The following is a 24,194-nucleotide window of genomic DNA, read 5'->3' on the forward strand; positions in this document are numbered from 1 at the left end:
AAACTGCAAAAAATACAAACACATGGAGGCTAAACAATTCACTATTAAACAACCAAGGCATCACTACAGAAATCAAAGAGGAAATCAAAAAGTATCTAGAAACAAATGACAACGAAAACACAACAACCCAAAACCTATGGGATGCAGCAAAAGCAGTTCTAAGAGGGAAGTTTATAGCAATACAGTCCTACCTTAAGAAACAAGAAAATGATCGAATAAACAACCTAACCTTACACCTCAAACAACTAGAGAAAGAAGAACAAAGAAACCCCAAAGTGAGCAGAAGGAAAGAAATCATAAAGATCAGAGCAGAAATAAATGAAAAAGAAAGGAAAGAAACCATAAGAAAAATAAATAAAACTAAAAGCTGGTTCTTTGAGAAGATTAACAAAATTGATAAACCATTAGCCAGACTCATCAAGAAAAAAAGGGAGAAGATGCAAATCAACAGAATTAGAAATGAAAAAGGAGAAGTCACAACGGACACCTCAGAAATACAAAACATCATGAGAGACTACTACAAGCACCTATATGCCAATCAATTGGATAACCTGGAAGAAATGGATACATTCTTAGAAAAATACAATCTTCCAAGACTGAACCAGGAAGAAATAGAAACCATGAACAGAGCAATCACAAGTACAGAAATTGAGGCAGTGATTAAAAATCTCCCAACACACAAAAGCCCAGGACCAGATGGATTCACAGGCGAATTCTATCAAACATTTCGAGAAGAGTTAACACCTATCCTTCTCAAACTCTTCCAAAATATTGCAGAAGGCGGAGCACTCCCAAACTCATTCTATGAGGCTACCATCACCCTGATACCAAAACCAGGCAAAGATGTCACAAAAAAAGAAAACTACAGACCAATATCACTGATGAATATAGATGCAAAAATCCTCAACAAAATACTAGCTAACAGACTGCAACAGCACATTAAAAAAATCATACACCACGATCAAGTGGGGTTTATCCCTGGGATGCAAGGATTCTTCAATATACGCAAATCAGTCAACGTGATACATCATATCAACAACTTGAAGGATAAAAACCATATGATCATTTCAATAGATGCAGAAAAAGCTTTTGACAAAGTTCAACATCCATTTATGATAAAAGCTCTCCAGAAAATGGGCATAGAAGGAAATTACCTCAACATCATAAAAGCCATATATGACAAACCAAAAGCCAACATTGTTCTCAATGGAGAAAAACTGGAAGAATTCCCTCTAAGAACAGGAACAAGACAAGGGTGTCCACTCTCACCACTATTATTCAACATAATTTTGGAAGTGTTAGCCACAGCAATCAGAGAAGAAAAAGAAATTAAAGGAATCCAAATTGGAAAAGAAGAAGTAAAATTATCACTCTTTGCAGATGACATGATACTATATATAGAAAACCCTAAAGACTCTACCAGAAAACTGCTAGCACTCATTGATGAGTTTAGTAAAGTAGCAGGATACAAAATTAATGCACAGAAATCTCTTGCATTCCTATACACTAACAACGGAAGAGCAGAAAGAGAAATTAAGGAAACTCTCCCATTCACCATTGCAACCAAAAGAATAAAATACCTAGGAATAAACCTGCCTAAGGAGGCAAAAGATCTGTATGCAGAAAACTTTAAGACATTGATGAAAGAAATCAAAGATGACATAAACAGATGGAGGGATATACCATGTTCCTGGATTGGAAGAATCAACATCGTGAAAATGTCTGTACTACCCAAAGCAGTTTACAGATTTAATGCAATCCCGATCAGATTACCAATGGCATTTTTCACAGAACTGGAGCAAGAAATCTTACACTTTGTATGGAAACGCAAAAGACCCTGAATAGCCAATGCAATCTTGAGAAGGAAAAATGGAGTTGGTGGAATCAGGCTTCCTGACTTCAAACTATACTACAAGGCCGTAGTGATCAAGACAGTATGGTACTGGCACAAAAATAGAAAGGAAGATCAATGGAACAGAATAGAGAACTCAGAAGTAAGCCCAAACACATATGGGCACCTTATCTTTGACAAAGGAGGCACGAGTATACAATGGAAAAAAGACAGCCTCTTCAATAAGTGGTGCTGGGAAAATTGGACAGCAACATGTCAAAGAATGAAATTAGAACACTTCCTAACACCATACACAAAAATAAACTCCAAATGGATTAAAGACCTACATGTAAGGCCAGACACTATCAAACTCCTAGAGGAAAACATAGGCAGAACACTCTATGACATACATCAAAGCAACATCCTTTTTGACCCACCTCCTAGAATCAGGGAAATCAAATCAAGAATAAACAAATGGGACCTCATGAAACTTAAAAGCTTTTGCACAGCAAAAGAAACCATAAACAAGACTAAAAGGCAACCCTCAGAATGGGAAAAAATAATTGCCTATGAAACAACGGACAAAGGATTAACCTCCAAAATATACAAGCAGCTCATGCAGCTTCATACCAAAAAAGCAAATAACCCAATCCACAAATGGGCAGAAGACCTAAATAGACATTTCTCCAAAGAAGACATACAGATGGCCAACAAACACATGAAAAGATGCTCAACATCACTAATCATCAGAGAAATGCAAGTCAAAGCCACAATGAGGTATCACCTCACACCAATCAGAATGGCCATCATCACAAAGTCTGGAAACCACAAATGTTGGAGAGGGTGTGGAGAAAAGGGAACTCTCCTGCACTGTTGGTGGGACTGTAAGTTGGTACAGCCACTATGGAAAACAATTTGGAGGTTCCTTAAAAAACTACAAATAGAACTACCATATGATCCAGTCATCCCACTCCTGGGCATATACCCAAAGAAAACCATAATCCCAAAAGAAACTTGTACCATAATGTTTATTGCAGCACTCTTTACAATAGCCAGGACATGGAAGCAACCTAAATGCCCATCAACAAATGAATGGATACAGAAGATATGGCATATATATACAATGGAATATTACTCAGCTATAAAAAGGGATGAGATGCAGCTATATGTAATGAGGTGGATAGAACTACAATCTGTCATACAGAGTGAAGTAAGTCAGAAAGAGAAAGACAAATATTGTATGCTAACTCACATATACGGAATCTAAAAATGGTACTGATGAACTCAGTGACAAGAACAGGGAAGCAGATACAGAGAATGGACTGGAGAACTCGAGGTATGGGAGGGGGCGGGGGGTGAAGGGGAAACTGAGAAGAAGCGGGAGAGTAGTACAGACATATATATACTACCAACTGTAAAATAGTCAGTGGGAAGTTGTTGTATAACAAAGGGAGTCCAACTCGAGGATGGAAGATGCCTTAGAGGACTGGGGCAGGGAGGGTGGGGGGGAATCGAGGGGGGGGCGTCAAGGAAGGGAGGGAATATGGGGATATGTGTATAAAAACAGATGATTGAACCTGGTGTACCCCCCAAAAAAAAATAAAAAAAAATAAAAAAAAATAAAAAGATAAACAAGGATGTGTATTTATGTGCTTGTCTATACATGTCTATAATATTTCTGTAAGGATATGAACACATGGATAACTTTGGTTGCCTGTATGGAGAAAAATTAGATGGCGGAGAAACTGGTTTAAAGGAAGCTTTCACGGCTCTCATTTTACAGTTTTTGAATGTTTGAGCTATATAAATGATTTCCTACTCAAAATATATTAAATTTTAAATTTTAAAATTTTAGAAATAGTTATTGAGTTTCTAGTATGTTAAAACATGATAAATGCAATCAATAACTATGTTGTACTCCATAGATAATCATTAATTTTGGACTGAATGCATAATGCATCATACTTATATCAAACCAATTAAAATCTCATGAGATAAACATGATCAGGTTCAGTTAACCCAGATGAGCCCCTAACACTGAAGTCTACTCAGTAGAACTGATTTTACTTGTTGGAAAAATAGGCCGATAAAGATGTGTTATGATGTGGAAGACATGATATATATCAATATGACCAAATTTGCCTCTGCTACCATTAAGTTGCGCTTTTTGAAATTCTTCCTATTGGTAAGACACAGGAAGAACTCTTTTGGAGAGAAATTTACATATATTGGCTAGCTTACACATTAACATAAATTAGATCACATAATTTAACACAGTGTACTGTAGCTAGGTTCAAGGAACCAAAGGAATATAACACAGGAAAGTTTTACTCTGGCAGTAAGGAAAATTTTGGAACCATCTAGAGTCTTTGCCAGATCTACTGGATACAAGAGATGAACACTCCTACTACCTAGTTACTAAGTTGTTAAACATCTGAATGGAGTGATTTAAATAGAGGCTAGAAGCCTTAAAGAAAACTTGGTTTAATTTTAAATTCTGAATAAGACTAGCTCTCAGCAATGGAAATAGAAGTTTTATTAAATACAGGCAAGTACCCATTTACAGCAAGGAATTAAGAAATTAAAAGAAATCTCTGACTATAAGCCTCTGATTGAATAGTTGCTGTCTGTATTACTAAAAAAATCACAATATCCTAAAAGTGCTTTACTTCTTAGAAAACATTTCTTTAAATTGGTACCAAAAGAAGCCAAATGAAAAGATAATCAATAATGGCAAGGGCAAAGAGTAATTAAAATCCACCATACAGTAATTAAAATGACAAATATAGAATAAGACTAGGGTTACTATCTGTATATTTAAATCATTCTTGGGTATGCCCCCTTTCAAATGTTTTCTTTTCCATTAGAGCTTGATGGTATAGGAAGCAGATCCCCAAGTACTTTAAATTGGGATTTTACAATTACTCTTAAGTATATACATTAAGTCTGAGGGAAGGATGTCAGTTTCAGAAGGTAATATTTTTTTAAGTACCAAGTAAGAAAGCAATAAAAAGGAGCTTGCTTTAGGCAAAATTATTCCAAACTTTTGGCCCAAAAAACATGACTGCAGGCACAACTAAAATTTTAATGCAGGAAATATTTTTTAATTTAATTTGGTCACTAGGTATTTTGAAAATGCATCTTCTTCCTAAAGAAAAAAAAAATGTTCCAGAGAGAAAAATTAGTTCACGGAATCAATAATAAATACAAATGTTTATATGAATATGAGAAAAATATAGAAATAAGTATTATGGTCGAAGTCAGAAAGAGTTCAGTAATTAGAAACATTGTTTCTAAATTAGCCAAGGTTAGTCTAGGGTACCAAAAGTGTAGGGCTTTCTCTCTTATACTAAAGTACTTATTATAAAAGTCAACCAAGAGAGAAAAGATGGCGGCGAAGTAGAGAGATGTGGAGTGCATTCCTCTCCACAGATGCATTGGGAATGCATGGAAGGACGCAGTCATTCCCACAGAGAACCAGCTGAACACCAGCAGACGGCCTCGGACGCCAGAAAGGACCGTGGGGAGCCCGACATAGCCGGTAGGGAGGCATCTACGAAGGCTCACAGAGGGGGAAGCGGCGGAGCTGTGGCAGACGGGAGGGAGTGAGAAACATACGGAGGGTCCGCAGCGCAGCTCAGCGTTCCCGGACCGAGACCTCGATCCGCGGCTGAACGGAGGGTCCAGGAGCGGGAGCGTGGGAACCGGAGAGCTGGTTCAGGGGGAGAAACATTGTTGCCAGTAGGATGACGGACCGAGAGGACAGGAGGGAGGAGGTCCGCGGAGAGGAGTGGCCGTCCCTGAGAGCTGCCCGGCCATGATGGCGGCTGGAGGCTGCAGGCTCACGGGCGGGGGGGGGGAGGAGCCGCGCGTAGAGTCTCTCTCTCTTTTGGCACCTCTGCAACAGGCAGTGGAGAGACGCCCTGCGGGCCACCTAAGGCGCTCAGGGATAACATGCACCCTCAGGCACTCTGGCGGGGCTAGATTAAAACCCCTTGCAATACCAGCAGCAGGGAGGCTGCCGAGAGAAAAAAAAAACAACAACAACAACAGCATCAAAAAGAAAAAAACCCCTAGAGAGGCCCAACTCTAATACTTTCTGTTTACGCCTGAGCCACCAGCGCCCTCTGCAACAGGCACCTCCAAGCCCGACTGAAACAACAGTGCGCCACTGCTCACTCACTCCCAGGAGAAGGAGCCACTATTGTACCCTCTCCCTCCCCACATACCTACGCTTACAGACGAACAATAAAGGAACCTCTGCTGGTCACAGAATAACGCAAAAAAACCCAAGGCAAGCAGAAGGACACTTACAGCTGAGAAGCTAAGGAAACAGAAATAGTATCAATACCTATTGAACTGGTCCATTCTGGGATCAGTTCAGGAATTTTTTTTTTCTTTCTCTTTTTTTTTTTTTTTCTTTATTGAATACAATCTTAGCCCTAAGGGATCTACAAGTTTTATAATATAATTTTTTAATGATATTTTTTATTCTTTTTTTTTTTTTTTTTTTGCCTTTTTATATACTTCTGTATCTAGCTAAGTTTTTGGTAGTACGGACAATATATCTCTCATACTTTCCTTTCATCCCTATATTTTATACATTTCTATTCCTTTCTTTTTATTTGCATATTTCCAACCACATTACGCTCTTCTGTTCCCCTTTCTTCCAGCCATTTTAAGTTTACTTTATCTTAACATACTTATAAGCAACACTAGCACTCTGCTCAGACTCCTTGCTCTATTCTCCAGATGACGCACTGCCTTGGTATTTAATATTAGGCTTTTGTCTTTATCTTAGTTCTTAGTACAGTTGTCTAATTACATTCTGAGAATCTCCATTCTCTCTGGTGGTACTCTAGCTCTTTTCTATATTGGATCCTAGCTTACAAAATCTCCCTGGATTGATGTTTGTATGTGTAGGGTGTTATTTGTTTGTTTGTTTGCTTTTGCTCTTGTCTCTGATTTGTTCTGTTTCAGTTGTCAGTTTCTGTTGGGTTTCTCTTTGAATATCCGATAGCACACTGGGGTTCTGTCAGGTCTTTCCAGAGCCTTATGTCCTAACGGATTCAGTAATTGAGTGTCTTAAACATGTATGTGTTTCCTAGACTTAATATTCGTTTAATCCAATACTTGGACATTAGTCTGAGGCTTGGACAGTCTTCTATAAACACCTCTATCGCCAGGACAAGCAACCCCAAAAGCTTGGACAACCATGAGGAAACAAAGAAACACCATGCAGGCAAAGGAGCAGGAAAAAAACCCACAAGACCAAATAAATGAGGAGGAAATAGGAAAAATGCCTGAAAAAGAATTTAGAGTAATGATAGTAAAAATGATACAAAATCTCGATAACAAATTAGAGAAAGTACAAGAAACAGTTCATAAGAACTCAGAAAAACAAACAGCAATGGATAACAAAATAACTGAAATTAAAAATACTCTAGAGGCTATAACCAGCAGAATGACTGAGGCAGAAGAACGAATAAGTGAGTTGGAAGATAGAATGGGAGAAATAAACGCCACAGAGTAGGAAAAAGAAAAAAGAATAAAAAGAATAGAAGACAGTCTCAGAGACCTCAGTGATAACCTTAAACGTACCAACATTCGAATTATAGGCATCCCAGAAGAAGAAGAAAACAAGAAAGGGTCTGAGAAAATATTTGAAGAGGTTATAGTGGAAAATTTCCCCAACATGGGAAAGGAAATAATTCACCAAGTCCAAGAAGCACAGAGAGTCCCATACAGAATAAACCCAAGGAGAAATACACCAAGGCACATATTAATCAAACTAACGACAATTAAACACAAAGAAAAAATATTAAAAGCAGTAAGAGAAAAGCAACAAACAACATATAAGGGAAAACCCATCAGGATAACAGCTGACCTTTCTACAGAAACTCTGCAGGCCAGAAGGGAATGGCAGAATATACTGAAAGTCCTGAAAGAGAGAAACCTACAGCCAAGAATACTCTACCCAGCAAGAATCTCATTCAGATTTGAGGGAGAAATCAAAAGCTTTCCAGACAAGCAAAAGTTAAGAGAATTCAGCACCACCAAACCAGCCTTACAACAAGTGCTAAAGGAACTTCTCTAAGTAGGAAACACAAGAAAAGGAAAACACCTACAAATACAAACCCAAAACAATTCAGAAAATGGTAATTGGAACACACATGTCAATAATCACCTTAAATGTAAATGGATTAAATGCTCCAACCAAAAGACACAGACTGGCTGAATGGATACAAAAACAAGACCCTTCTATATGCTGCCTACAAGAAACCCACTTCAGACCAAGGGATACATATAGACTGAAAGTGAAGGGATGGAAAAGATATTCCATGCAAATGGAAGTCAAAAGAAAGCTGGATAATAAAAAAAAAAAAAAAAAAAAAAAAAAAAAGAAAGCTGGAGTAGCAATACTCATATCAGACAAGTTAGACTTGAAAGTAAAGACTATTAAAAGAGACAAGGAAAGACACTACATAATGATCAAGGGATCCATTCAAGAAGAACATATCACAATGGTGAATATCTATCCCCCCAATATAGGAGCACCTCAATACATAAGGCAAATGCTAACAGCTATAAAAGGGGACATCGACAGGAACACAATAATAGTGGGAGACTTGAACACCCCACTTACATCAATGGACAGATCATCCAAACAGAAAATAAATAAAGACACACAAGCTTTAAATGACACATTAGACCATCTCGATTTAATTGATATTTATAGGACATTCCATCCAAAAACGACAGACTACACATTCTTCTCAAGTGCACACGGAACATTTTCCAGGATAGATCACATCTTGGGTCACAAATCAAACCTCAGCAAATTCAAGAAAATTGAAATCATATCAAGCATCTTCTCAGACCACAACGCCATGAGACTAGATATCAATTACAGGAAAAAAACTGCAAAAAATACAAACACATGGAGGCTAAACAATTCACTCTTAAACAACCAAGGCATCACTACAGAAATCAAAGAGGAAATCAAAAACTATCTAGAAACAAATGACAACGAAAACACAACAACCCAAAACCTATGGGATGCAGCAAAAGCAGTTCTAAGAGGGAAGTTTATAGCAATACAGTCCTGCCTTAAGAAACAAGAAAATGATCGAATAAACAACCTAACCTTACACCTCAAACAACTAGAGAAAGAAGAACAAAGAAACCCCAAAGTGAGCAGAAGGAAAGAAATCATAAAGATCAGAGCAGAAATAAATGAAAAAGAAAGGAAAGAAACCATAAGAAAAATAAATAAAACTAAAAGCTGGTTCTTTGAGAAGATTAACAAAATTGATAAACCATTAGCCAGACTCATCAAGAAAAAAAGGGAGAAGATGCAAATCAACAGAATTAGAAATGAAAAAGGAGAAGTAACAACGGACACCTCAGAAATACAAAACATCATGAGAGACTACTACAAGCAACTATATGCCAATCAATTGGATAACCTGGAAGAAATGGATACATTCTTAGAAAAATACAATCTTCCAAGACTGAACCAGGAAGAAATAGAAACCATGAACAGACCAATCACAAGTACGGAAATTGAGGCAGTGATTAAAAATCTCCCAACACACAAAAGCCCAGGATGAGATGGGTTCACGGGCGAATTCTATCAAACATTTCGAGAAGAGCTAACACCTATCCTTCTCAAACTCTTCCAAAATATTGCAGAAGGCGGAGTACTCCCAAACTCATTCTACGAGGCCACCATCACCCTGATACCAAAACCAGGCAAAGATGTCACAAAATAAGAAAACTAAAGACCAATATCACTGATGAATATAGATGCAAAAATCCTCAACAAAATGCTAGCTAACAGAATCCAACAGCACATTAAAAAAATTATACACCACAATCAAGTGGGGTTTATCCCTGGGATGCAAGGATTCTTCAATATACGCAAATCAGTCAACGTGATACATCATATCAACAACTTGAAGGATAAAAACCATATGATCATTTCAATAGATGCAGAAAAAGCGTTTGACAAAGTTCAACATCCATTTGTGATAAAAGCTCTCCAGAAAATGGGCATAGAAGGAAATTACCTCAACATCATAAAAGCCATATATGAAAAACCAAAAGCCAACATTGTTCTCAATGGGGAAAAACTGGAAGAATTCCCTCTAAGAACAGGAACAAGACAAGGGTGTCCACTCTCACCACTATTATTCAACATAGTTTTGGAAGTTTTAGCCACAGCAATCAGAGAAGAAAAAGAAATCAAAGGAATCCAAATTGGAAAAGAAGAAGTAAAATTGTCACTGTTTGCAGATGACATGATATTATATATAGAAAACCCTAAAGACTCTACCAGAAAACTGCTAGCACTCATTGATGAGTTTAGTAAAGTAGCAGGATACAAAATTAATGCACAGAAATCTCTTGCATTCCTATACACTAACAACGGAAGAGCAGAAAGAGAAATTAAGGAAACTCTCCCATTCACCATTGCAACAAAGAGAATAAAATACCTAGGAATAAACCTGCCTAAGGAGGCAAAAGATCTGTATGCAGAAAACTTTAAGACATTGCTGAAAGAAATCAAAGATGACACAAACAGATGGAGGGACATACCATGTTCCTGGATTGGAAGAATCAACATCGTGAAAATGTCTGTACTACCCAAAGCAGTTTACAGATTCAATGCAATCCCGATCAAATTACCAATGGCATTTTTCACAGAACTGGAGCAAGAAATCTTACGATTTGTATGGAAACGCAAAAGACCCCGAATAGCCAATGCAATCTTGAGAAGGAAAAATGGAGTTGGTGGAATCAGGCTTCCTGACTTCAAACTATACTACAAGGCCATAGTGATCAAGACAGTATGGTACTGGCACAGAAATAGAAAGGAAGACCAATGGAATAGAATAGAGAACTCAGAAGTAAGCCCAAACACATATGGGCACCTTATCTTTGACAAAGGAGGCACGAGTATACAATGGAAAAAAGACAGCCTCTTCAATAAGTGGTGCTGGGAAAATTGGACAGCAACATGTCAAAGAATGAAATTAGAACACTTCCTAACACCATACACAAAAATAAACTCCAAATGGATTAAAGACCTACATGTAAGGCCAGACACTATCAAACTCCTAGAGGAAAACATAGGCAGAACACTCTATGACATACATCAAAGCAACATCCTTTTTGACCCACCTCCTAGAATCAGGGAAATCAAATCAAGAATAAACAAATGGGACCTCATGAAACTTAAAAGCTTTTGCACAGCAAAAGAAACCATAAACAAGACTAAAAGGCAACCCTCAGAATGGGAAAAAATAATTGCCTATGAAACAACGGACAAAGGATTAACCTCCAAAATATACAAGCAGCTCATGAAGCTTCATACCAAAAAAGCAAATAACCCAATCCACAAATGGGCAGAAGACCTAAATAGACATTTCTCCAAAGAAGACATACAGATGGCCAACAAACACATGAAAAGATGCTCAACATCACTCATCATCAGAGAAATGCAAATCAAAGCCACAATGAGGTATCACCTCACACCAATCAGAATGGCCATCATCACAAAGTCTGGAAACCACAAATGTTGGAGAGGGTGTGGAGAAAAGGGAACTCTCCTGCACTGTTGGTGGGACTGTAAGTTGGTACAGCCACTATGGAAAACAATTTGGAGGTTCCTTAAAAAACTACAAATAGAACTACCATATGATCCAGTAATCCCACTCCTGGGCATATACCCAAAGAAAACCATAATCCCAAAAGAAACTTGTACCATCATGTTTATTGCAGCACTATTTACAATAGCCAGGACATGGAAGCAACCGAAATGCCCATCAACAAATGAATGGATACAGAAGATGTGGCATATATATACAATGGAATATTACTCAGCTATAAAAAGGGATGAGATGGAGCTATATGTAATGAGGTGGATAGAACTACAAGCTGTCATACAGAGTGAAGTAAGTCAGAAAGAGAAGGACAAATATTGTATGCTAACTCACATATACGGAATCTAAAAATGGTACTGATGAACTCAGTGACAAGAACAAGGATGCAGATACAGAGAATGGACTGGAGAACTCGAGGTATGGGAGGGGGCGGGGGGTGAAGGGGAAACTGAGACGAAGCGAGAGAGTAGCACAGACATATATATACTACCAACTGTAAAATAGTCAGTGGGAAGTTGTTGTATAACAAAGGGAGCCCAACTCGAGGATGGAAGATGCCTTTGAGGACTGGGGCGGGGAGGGTGGGGGGGACTCGAGGAGGGGGAGTCAAGGAAGGGAGGGAATATGGGGATATGTGTATAAAAACAGATGATTGAACCTGGTGTACCCCCAAAAAAATAAAAAAATAAAAAAAAATAAAAAATAAAATAAAAGTCAACCAGGTAAATTTTTCTCAGGAAACATGGTATTAAACATAGTGCTGAAAACGGAAATAAAGTTAGGCTAATCCTATCTATACTTTTTTAAAAAATAAATTTATTTTTATTTATTGGCTGCATTGGATCTTCGTTGCTGCATGGGGGCTTTCTATAGTTGCAGAGAGTGGGTGCTACTCTGTTGCAGTGCGCAGGCTTCTCATTGCAGTGGCTTCTCTTGTTGCGGAGCGTGGGCTGTAGGCATGTGGGCTTCAGTAGCTGAGGAATGGTGGCTTCATTAGCTGTGGCTCTCGGGCTCTAGAGCTCAGGCTCAGTTGTTGTGGCACACAGGCTTAGTTGCTCTGCAGTATGTGGGATCTTCCCAGACCAGGGATCCAACCCGTGTCCCCTGCATTGGCAGGCAGATTCTTAACCACTGTGCTACCAGGGAAGCCCCTATCCATACTTTCTAGTGCACAAAACTTTTCAATTCTGGAGAGATCAAATGAAAAGTAAGAGAGAAAAATAAAAGATATTAAAAAATAATAAAAAAGACAAAGCAACACTGGTCCATTGTAAGAGAAAACTACAATCTCTTCACATTTTAATTTTGTTCTAAAAAATAGTAAGGGAAGTATCACACACAGCACATTCTGATTCTGGTAACATTTTATTTGTGTACCATGAAATTTTATTCAAAAATTAATTTAAATTGGTGTTCATAAAAATATTATAATATATAATAAGAACCATTTTGAGGTCTACTAAAAGAAAGGAAATAAAGAAAATACAGCCTGTTGAGGAAGCAATTAAAGGACTGAAAATGAATATGTCTCATTTAATACCATCAATAATGGTTTGGAAGAAAGCTTATGAAATTTTCAGTTCGTGATAAATTTGATGGTGTTGCAAATTCTAGTAAGGACAGAGAAGCTAGACAAATGGACCTAAGTGAAAAGAAATATGGGTAAGAAATAAAATTAGATTCAGTTTAGAAAAATTAAATTTAATATTGTACATTATCAGAAATGTAAATCATCAGTGGGAAATGTAAGAAAGAAAGGTCAAGTTGAACCACTAGAATTAGATAAAAATTTGAGGGACTTCCTAGGTGGTGCAGTGGTTAAGAATCCCCCTGCCAATGCAGGGGACACGGGTTCAATTCCTGCCCCAGGAAGATACCACATGCCACAGAGCAACTAAGCCTGTGCACCACAACTATTGAGCCTGTGCTCTAGAGCCCGTGAGCCACAACTATTGAATCCATGTGCCGCAACTACTGAAGCCCATGTATCTAAAGCCCGTGCTCTGCAACAAGAGAAGCCACCAGAATGAGCCCAGGCACCACAAAGAAGAGTAGCCCCCACTCTCTGCAACTACAGAAAGCCCGTGTGCAGCAACAAAGACCCAACACAACCAATACTAAATAAATAAATTAATGAATTAAAAAAAAATTGAGATGATAGCAAGGTGTGCCTAATAAGAACCAAGTGTTTCAAATTCACAGTCCTGAGTTTCTGCATAATATACTTTTACAATCAAAATAATTTATTATGTGTATACTGACTGCTGTTTGTCAAACTAAGGAAGGATTGAAGTGATGAAATACCATGTTTTTTGCTCTAAGATATCTTAAAATTGAATTACACTTGTACACTTATACCTCCTGTACAAAGTACTATATTAAAGTTGTTTTTTTTAAATATTTGTTTATTAGGCTGTGCTGGGTCTTAGTTGAGGAACCTGGGATCTTTGTTTCCATGTGCAGGATCTTTAGTTGTGGCATGTGGGATCTATTTCCCTGACCAGGTATCAAACCTAGGTCCCCTGACCAGGGATCCAGCCTGGGCCCCCTGCACTGGGAGCATGGATTATTAACCACTGGACCACCAGGGAAGTCCCTATATTAAATTACTCAAATGCTTTTTATCTCTGGATTTTAAGTGTTATGCTTTTCAAAGGAAGGCAAGAAAGAATGAAGGAAAGAAGGAAGAAAGGAAATAAGGGAGGGGGAAAGAAAAATTAGGAAACTGAAAGAAAGAAAAACATTTAACATCCCCCAAATGACCATTTATTTGACTACATGTTTCTTTTTATCTTCCACTTCCCCAAACACCTCTAGAAAGCACCACACCGATCAGACAGAATATTCTCACTTAGAGTCTTCATACAAATTCACATGAGCCAAACAAATAATTAGGGTCATCTCAAAGTCAAATGAACAAAATAACAATGAGAAGAAGAGATAGTTATATGGTTGGTACATTCTATATGACAGACAGGTTGCATATATTATCAAGTTTAATTTTCATAATGACACTAAAAGGCATATTATTTTAAAGAGGTCACTGAAAAATAAAAAAAGAAGAGAAGAAACTAGCCAAAGGTCAAAGAACTAGTAGGTGGCATAAAATTAATTAAAAGCCAAGTTTGTCTGACTTCCAACCTTTCAACTGTACCACGTGTTTCTCAAACTGAATTAAGCACCTTAAAATAGAAAACATATTGCACTCTATCACTGGGTCAGCAGTCAAATGAAATAGAAAAAGAATAAAAAGAAAGAAAAAGAGCAGAAGGAAGAATAAATCAACTATACTTCAATTAAAAAAATAAAATAAAAAAGAAAGGAAAAAGAGAAGACAAAGGAGGAAGAAAAGGCGCCCCCTAGTTACTTAAAATCCTATTGAGGAATGAGGTAACTGCTGTTTAGAGGTCTGATATGTAAATAAGTCTCCCAGATTTTATAGAAGAGATTTCTCTGTGTAAATTCTGACACAGGTTTCCTGGAGAAAACCTTCAGTATGGGTAAGATTTGAAAATTGTGGAGGGAAGAATTCCAAGCAGAGGAACAACACAATTTCTAGAAGGAAATGATAAGCAGCATAGAGGAAGGAAGAATCAAGTCCAAATATTTTCTGGAACATCACATCTACTCATATTCCAAAATGAACTTTCATTTTTTAACATCCTTTTATACTCTAACCAGCTTAGTGTTCCTTTTGGTGGGGGGGGGGGGGGGGGGGGGGCTGGGGGCGTTATTTACTAGACTTGAAAATTCACAGGGGTTTGCAATATTTAACTTTTGAGATAAAATCATGTCTCATAATCTAAAATCGTTCAAGTGCAGCTGAATGTTCCATTTGACAATTATTCCTAAACAGCTGAAGTTATTTGTTGCACTTTAAATTCCCATCCTTAAATTCACCCTGATTGAGCAATGATCTCCCTTTTGTGGTGATAGTTCTTTCTGATAAGAGATCATGTTATTTATTTCCTCAACAGAAAGTCTGCATGGAACCTACCACCGGGAGTTAGTTTCTCCTGGGACTTATGGTGAAAAAACTGCTAAGTTTTCCAAATATTACATTATCAAAGGCTTAACCCACTAATATTTTGTGCTTAAACAATACTTGCACTGTTGGACAAGAGAAGTAAATAGCTTAGTTCAGCACCAGGAATAAGGCAAAGCTATTACTCCTACTCATTTATGTTATCTAACATTACTCTCTGAAAGGACATCCTTCTCCTTAGAAACAAGTTTTCATCTTCCACTTTTTCCTGTTTCTTTGGAAGACAGACAATGTCTACCTATGCAGAGCTAAATTATCAGAATGGGAGACTGGGTACAAACATGAAACTGTTCAGCTCAAATAATAAGATAAAATTTTTATAAATCTCAAGAATGCAGTTTGGTCTCTCACTTTTATATCTGCCTCAAAGACCCATGAATCAGAGTTGAGGGCAAAGTCACTGTCAATGAATATTCCTAAGAGCAGAGATAAGGCTGTGATGAAGCTCTTAACCCTCAAAGCTCTGCCCTTTATACATTTAGTCAGTCACTCAACCAGTATTTGCTTAGCACTCATATCAGGTGATGTTCTAAGCACAGAAGAAACTGCAATAAACAAAATCTCTGCTGTAAAGGAGCTCAAGTGGAAGGAAACCAACATAAACAAATATACAGTATGTCAGGTATCCAGGTAAATAGTATGTCAGGTAAGAAGTGCTATGGAGGAAATCACAGCATTGTAACACAGTAGGGAATGCTGGAGGCAGTGGAGAGAGAGGTTGCCAACCTATATAGGATGTTCATCAGGGTAGTATTATGGAGACCCCAGAGGAAAGTGAGGCTCGTTCTGAGCATAAAGAAATAGTATGGATACAGAGACAAGATGCAAATACTAAGACCATGCCCGGATGTTAAGGTCGCTAGTGTGGTATCGAGGAACTTGAAGCTGGTAGCCATCCAAGCCCAGAGCCCCAAGGGATTAACTAAATTGTGAAGAAATTGCTGAGTTTCCAGAGTCACAGTTCAAGTGGATATAAAGCAGTCAGGGGCACACTAGAATAAAGACATTTGGCAAGAAATGGAACTTCGGAGAGAAAAAAGACCTCGAACTAAATTTGGTACTGGAAGTAGCTATATTACATGATGCCTAAAAGGAAAGCAAATTCAGGGCTTGTGAGTGATCTTATGGTCCTGACACTTTACTTTCACAGCAGCTTTGGTGACTTGGCCCCAATTTCTCAGAGGAATGAAGAGATTACATGATGTTCCTACCAATAACAAACCCTCAATGCCTAAAAGTGTACAATAGTGAGGCCTGGTAGATATGGAATTACAAGATAGCTGAATGAAAGCCTTGGACCACCCAAATTTTTATCATAAACTGTGCCCTAGATTTCTCAGAGAAAGATTTGATATATATACCAAGTGCTAATGTATCAGAAAATGAATTAAGAAGGTAGAAATTATGAGACAGATTGTGAAATATAAATACAGGTTAATAATATACACACAGGAAGAGAGTAACAAGGCACTTATAATTCTTTTCAATGGTCGAGAATGACTTATGTAACTTTTAGGAAAATGTTAATATGTCCACATCATACCTCTTCCTACCCTCCTATGATCATCTAATCTAGATACTTCCATTGACATTCTTTTAAGGTGACTGTCTATATACTTTCTCTACAATTAAAAAAAAATAGCCCAAAACAAAAGGAAAAAATGTCCCTTAAAGTAATCTCTTGCATCAATAGCCCATAGATTGTTACATAAAATATCCATAATTTGATTAATATATAGTGGTTAATAAAGATTTCTTAAAACTATCTGTCATCACAATATAAAACTTCGGACATATTTAAGTTTCAGTCATAGGTACCAAATTTAGGGTTTTGCTTGGCTAAATTCTAGACACTGAAGCAGTCATCCATGTATATTCTTCAGGTCGAGTTCCACCAGGAAAAGCAAGCCACTGAGAGGCCATGGCTATGCTCCAAATCATGATGAACCGAGGCAATTTCATTTTTGTTGATCATTGCTTCAGTCATTATAATTTAATGAGTAGTCATCCTATTTAAAAATATGTTGCAGGCAGCAAGGTGCCTGCTGGGAGAAAGTGGCTACGCATGAACAGATCAATATGCATTGTGTGCTTTCAACCATTCAATAATCGATTCACCCTTGTTATAAGAAAATAAATGTCAAAGTCCCCAAAGTTAATTTCTGAAGAAAGCATTTACAAGGCTATCACATGATTAAAAGTTTCCATGGGTTACCTTCTGTTTATTTGTTATTGAAATCTCTGTGCTATATCTCACAATATCCCATTCAAAAACTGTAAAGGATTCCTAAAAGTAAATTCCAGTAGGAAGATTGGCTGCATTTCTTTACTATCACCAAAGTGTTAAACGCTTATTTGGATTAAAACATTTTACAGACTCATCTCTTTTTTCCCCCTCTAGTCATACTTTTAAATGTACCAGCTGCATTTAATAAGCTATCAAATAAGGGTTTCAGCAGGCTTAACTATAAGATGTCAGATCTTCTGCTTCATATGTTATTCAGTAATTTTCAATTTCTCAAAATTTGTGCATTAAAAGAAGATAACATATTCTTTAGACTAGTCAGAATTTTCAGAAGTCTTAGTTATATGCTATGGGCTTTCAACATTTCCTTGTTGCCATAGAAATGGGTTTATGACGGATTGAATCTGTGCAGCATAATCACAAACATTAAGTTGGCATATAAAAGCATTCCAACCTAGCACCTCTACTGTCTATGCTAATGGTCTTGCTGCTTTTATAGCAGTACCTTACCCGGCTATAATTCATTCAGGAAGCCTTAAACACTCTCTTTCATTGAACTGGATTTCAGAGGCGTGTCTTCTACATTGTGTATCATTTTTCTCTTAGCTAGCTGAACTCTCAGCACATCATATTGCCACATCAATGAGTTCTCTGGATTAGAAATCAAACCAGAGAGCTATACACACCAGAGCACCAAAAGCAGGGCATTTGATTTACTCATTTGATTTCAATTAGTAGAATGAGTGGTAAATAAGATTCATTTCCTTAGATTCCAATCTCATTGTCATTTACAAAAATTGATTAAAAGTTCACTTCAGTGAGTAAATATACTTGTTCATCTAAGTTACTAAACTTGATTTCCTCATATCTTTTTCTAAGAAGGTTACTCATAATTTTAAATGACACAGCACTTACACATAAAGCTGAACATGTTTAGGGTTTTACCTGATTAATAACAAACCCATTCTGTCATTAAACCGGTCCAAAAAAACTCAAGCTAGTCATCTAGGTAACTTTGGAAAAGTAATAGTCTTGCACTTGTTCATCTGCTATAAAGTTCTGTCAGGATTCCCAACCCTTCTATTTTAATGACTCAAATCTTTGATTTTAACTCTCTGCAGATCAAGAAAGCAGATGTTCTCTTCTGCTATCTACCTAAACTGAAGTTAATTAAATTCTTTCTTGTAACTAAAACTAGAAAGAATCTGAAATTAAGAGCTACTTTAATTCTTCTGTGTGTCATCTTTCAACGTAATCTGCTTTTGACATGGGCACTGTTCAGCAACCTCTCACTTGATTATAGAGAACTAGTTTCATTTGAGCTGATGTCAGTAGTGTTACTTTTATTCTTACAAGGATCAACTCACTTCGACAATCCTCAAAGGAACACTAAACGCAACTTATCCTAACCATGAGAAGGCAGTGCCTGGTGTCATTTGCCAAAATAATAAAGTATGACTGTTTTCCTCACACTTTGGTTGTAAAGCAAGTTCAAGAAAAATAAGACCTAGTATTATTTGTTGGCTTTGTAGCCTAGCATCTATCCCTGCTTCTTGTGGTAATGATACCCTCATTCTTACTCTATTTGGAGCTAGTGAGGCTAAATGTATAACCACAAATGAAATGCATAACTTATACTTAAGATTTTCCATTGTTCAACCACAGGATTGGTTTGGGGAGGGCACAAGCTCCACATTAAACCAGTTATGGCAACAGATCTCAAACCTAGAAAGCAGGCTCTTTCTCCTGAAACTGATTTTGTGATGATATCAATTTGATGCTCTTGGACGAATAAAAACCAACACATTAGAAAGCAGAACTAAAAGATGGGAGAAACTCAAATTCTGATAATGGTTTCAGACTGTGAATTCAGCTGTACATTAGGACTTTTCAGTAAAATGAGCTAATTTGCTTCAAGCCAGATTGGGTCAGATTCTCTGTTATCGAAAGCAAAGAGACATTTTGGGATTCACAATTGGAAAACAAAGGTTCTTGAAAGCTACTCTAAAGCAAGATAGAGCTTCTCTATCTTAAGCTAGAGACATCACCTATCAAATGCAAAATAGTTTTAATATAAGAAAAACAGAAAATATCACAATATTCAATTAAAAAAGAGAAAAGAAAAAGGACAAATAGATGTCTATGAGGGCAAGTTGACAATCTTGCTTAGTTTTCAATCAGTTCTTTTTTCTCCCCAGAATCTGAACACTTTCTGAAGTATCAGTCATAACTTAAACTATACTTGATGACTGCCATAAAATAATTGATAGAAACCTTAATCAAATGGACTCAGAAGACCAGAGGGGGAGCTTTCATGCCCTGCAACAACAGGAGAGCCCAACAGGAAGAAGAATGGCTCTTCTTTCCTGGCAAGGATTCAGCCACTTAAAAGTCCTCCCAACTTCCTCTTCCCCTTTATTAAAGTGTTCTCCTTCCCTTGCCATGGTTGCAGACCCCGAATTGCAATCCTCCACTGATTCTGAATAAATGCATCTTTGCTGGAGAAACATCTGGCCGTCTATTTGTTGTGGGTCAACACTGCATACACTTATTTATCATAAATTGTGGGTCCACTATATTCTCCATCTGGAAATAGAGTTGATGAGACATATCCTCAGTACTCAAGGGGATTATACTCAAATAGGAGATCAGGCAAAGGATAAAACAGAAGACATTATATTCATGGTTTCTGATTGTTTTAAAATAAACTTGAATGGAATAACACAAAGTAAAAAAATAGTATCAGAGACTTTTAGAATTAACTAGTAAAGCAGATTCTACCACATTTTTTCGTTCCATTAGCAACCCCTGATAATACAGTTAAGGTTGGACAAATGTAACTTTTATTTCATTTGGGACAATGTGATGGCTACTCCTATGAACTGTTTAGAGCATTCATAAATTTCTCTTCTAGCATTATTACATCCAGGGTCACGTTCGTGACTCATATTTTTATCAGGACCAAAGGTACAACCAACATAAGTTAAGGTCACAACTTGAATTAATATCAGAATTTCCTCTTAAATGTATAACAAAATGCCAACATTAGCATGAAGCAAGAAAAGTCACAACTTTGAACCTATGTAAAATCTCTCTTGGGCTTCCCTGGTAGCCCAGTGGTTAAGAATCTGCCTGCCAATGAAGGGGATACGAGTTCAAGCCCTGGGCCGTAAAGATCCCACATGCCATGGAGCAACTAAGCCCATGGGCCACAACTATTGAGCCCATGTGCCACAACGGCTGAAGCCTGCATGCCTGGAGCCCATGCTTGGCAACGAGAAGCCACCACAATGAGAAGCTCAAGCACTGCAATGAAGAGTGGCCCCTGTTCTCCACAACTAGAGAAAGTCCACGCACAGCAATGAAGACCCAACATAGCCAAAAATAAAATAAATTTATTTAAATAAATAAATAAATAAAATGAAATCTTTTAGTACTAGCATACCAGAAAACATGTAAAATACCTCTTGAAAAATGTCTACCCAGGTTATAATATTATAAATGGTAAAAGCAAACTTTTCTTAACCCAGAGCTCTCCCTTTATCTTCTTTAACTGTCCACCCTTGAGAACATTTTATCCGTTCCCCCTAAAAAACATACTTACTTGTTTTAACTATGTGCATCAGCTATTTGCACTAATGAAAATAAAGTACAATATGATACTTAAGAACTTTCAAATTCAGATATTTATTTCACTTTTTAAAAATGGGCAAATTGATTCATTTCTCTGAGGCTCAGTCTCTTTATCTATGAAGAGAGTATAATAATAACAGACCTAATTGGCTGCAGAGGAAATAGAGTGAAATACGTAAAGCACTTACTAGCAAAGTACTCAAGTATAGTAAGCCCCAGCAAAATGGTGGCTGAAAGGTAAAATACAAGCCAACACACAATCTTAGAAGAGAGAAACTTTAGCCTAATAATTGAAAATCTTTTGTGTTACATGAATTATATGTCTGCATTGGTTTCCTATTATTGCTGTAGAAACTTACCAGAAACATAATGGCTTAAAACAACACAAATTTATTATCTTTCATTTCTGAAGGTTATAAATCCAAAAAGGGTCTCCCTGAGCTAAAATCAAGATACTGACAGGGCTGCATTCCTTCAGGAGGCTCTAGGGGAGAACGGTTTCTTTTCCTTTTCTAGCTTTTACAGGCTGCCTTCATTCTTTGCCTACAGCCTTTCTCCATCTTTAAACCCAGCAGCATGGCATCTTCAAATCTCTCTCTGACTCTGACTCCTCTTCTGCTTCCTTCTTACACTTTAAGGACTCCTGTGATTACATTGGATCCACTGGATAATCCAAGGTAATCTCTTTAAGGTTAACTGATGATCAACCTTAATTTACCTGTATTCTTAATTCCACTTGCCATGTAGCATAATACATATTCATAGGTTCTATGTATTAGGACATAGGCGTCATGGGGGAGCCACTATCCTGCCTATATATCCAAAACATATATCCTTAAACTTATTCTTTAAACTGCAAAATGACAATTCCTAGAATTCACCTGAAGCCACTATACTATTCATATTTCTCATTAACCCAGAAAACACACTCACCCTGGATTCCTACAGTAATTAAGTTCAAAGATCTAAATTATTCATTATTCATAACTTACCTTCACAGATGATGTGAGAATATAAAATCATGCTGTAGAATACCAAGACTGCCAAATAATCTAATCACTTGTGAAGTACAATTTGGGTCAATGGTCTAAGATGCCATGGATCACAGATCACCCATTTGGAAGACACTTTAAACTTCTTATACTTGAAATGTATTATATGGTTAAATTCTTTAATTTTGACTAGATTTTTGTAAGCTTTGTTTTCATATATTAGTTCCCTGATTCCCTGCATAAAGCAGACCTAAAACCTATTTGGAATATAAAACTTGAAAGTCAAACAACAGACTTGTAGGTAATAATAGCCTGTATGTGTGGGGATGTTAGGGGTAAAGGTGAGAGAAGAGACATTCTCAAAGAGAATGTGAACTTACAATCCCTGGTAGTATTTTAGAAACTTGACTCAAATTATAGTTTTAAATGATTTGAAAAGTTTTGGTAATTCTGGTGAACTAAATCATGCCTTTATCTTTTAAATCATCTGATTAGGTAAACTTAATAAATGATGAATGGTTTTGGTCTTCTGCAATAAATTTAATTTAGGAGTCAAGGGTTGAGGCATTGTGGGGTCAGAGAGCAAAAATCCCTATTTATGTTTCATATAATGGATACCTTGGTCTTACCCAAGTTACTCAGGTGTGGACAATGGTGCGAACCTTCACACCAGAGTAGGGTTGCTAGATAAAATATATCATACCAGTTAAATTTGAATTTCAGATAAACCAAAACTTTTCGGTATAAGTATGTTCAAAATATAATGGAAAGTATTCACTGTTTTTGAATGTCATAAGAAATTTGAATCTAACTGGGACTTCTGTATTTTTTTAATTAATTTATTTTTATTGAAGTATAGTTGATTTACAATGTTTTGTTAGTTTCAGGTGTAAAGTGATTCAGTTACACATACATATATATCTATTTTTTCACATTCTTTTCCATTAAAGGTTATTACAAAATATTGAGTACAGTTCTCTGTGCTATACAGTAGGTCTTTGTTGGTTACCTGTCATCCCTTCCCCACCCTTTCCCTTTGGTAATCGCAAGTTTGTTTTCTATGTCTGTGGGTCTGTTTCTGTTTTGCATATAAGTTCATTTGCATCATTTTTAATAGATTCCACATATAAGCGATATCATATCATATACATCTTTCCCTGTCTTGCTCACTTCACGTAGATGATAATCTCTAGATCTATCCATGTTGCCACAAATGACATTATTTCATTCTTTTTTAAGGCTGAATAGCATTCCAATGTATAAATATACCACATCTTCTTTATCCATTCATCTGTCAATGAACATTTAGGTTGTTTCCATGTCTTGGCTATTATAAACACTGCTGCTATGAACATTGTGTTGCACATATCTTTTTTTTTTTTTTTGCATGTATCTTTTTGAATTATGGTTTTCTCCAGGTATATGCCCAGGAGTAGGATTGCAGGATCATATAGTAGTTCTACTTTTAGTTTTTTAAGGAACTGCCATACTGTTCTCCATAGTGGCTGTACCAATATACATTTCCACCAATAGTGTAGGGGGGTCCCTCTTTCTCCACACCATCTTCAGCATTTATTATTTGTAGACATTTTGATGATGGCCATTCTGATGTAAGGTGATACCTCATTGTAGCTTTGATTTTCATTTCTCTAATATTAGCAAAGTTGAGCATCTTTTCTTGTGCCTCTTAGCCATCTGTATGTCTTCTTTGGAGAAATGTCTATTTCTCCAATGGGATCTTCTGCCCATTTTTTGATTGGGTTGTTTGGTTTTTTTGATA

The sequence above is a fragment of the Hippopotamus amphibius genome, chromosome 1 (assembly GCF_030028045.1).
Source record: "Hippopotamus amphibius kiboko isolate mHipAmp2 chromosome 1, mHipAmp2.hap2, whole genome shotgun sequence".
Lineage (NCBI taxonomy): Eukaryota > Metazoa > Chordata > Mammalia > Artiodactyla > Hippopotamidae > Hippopotamus > Hippopotamus amphibius.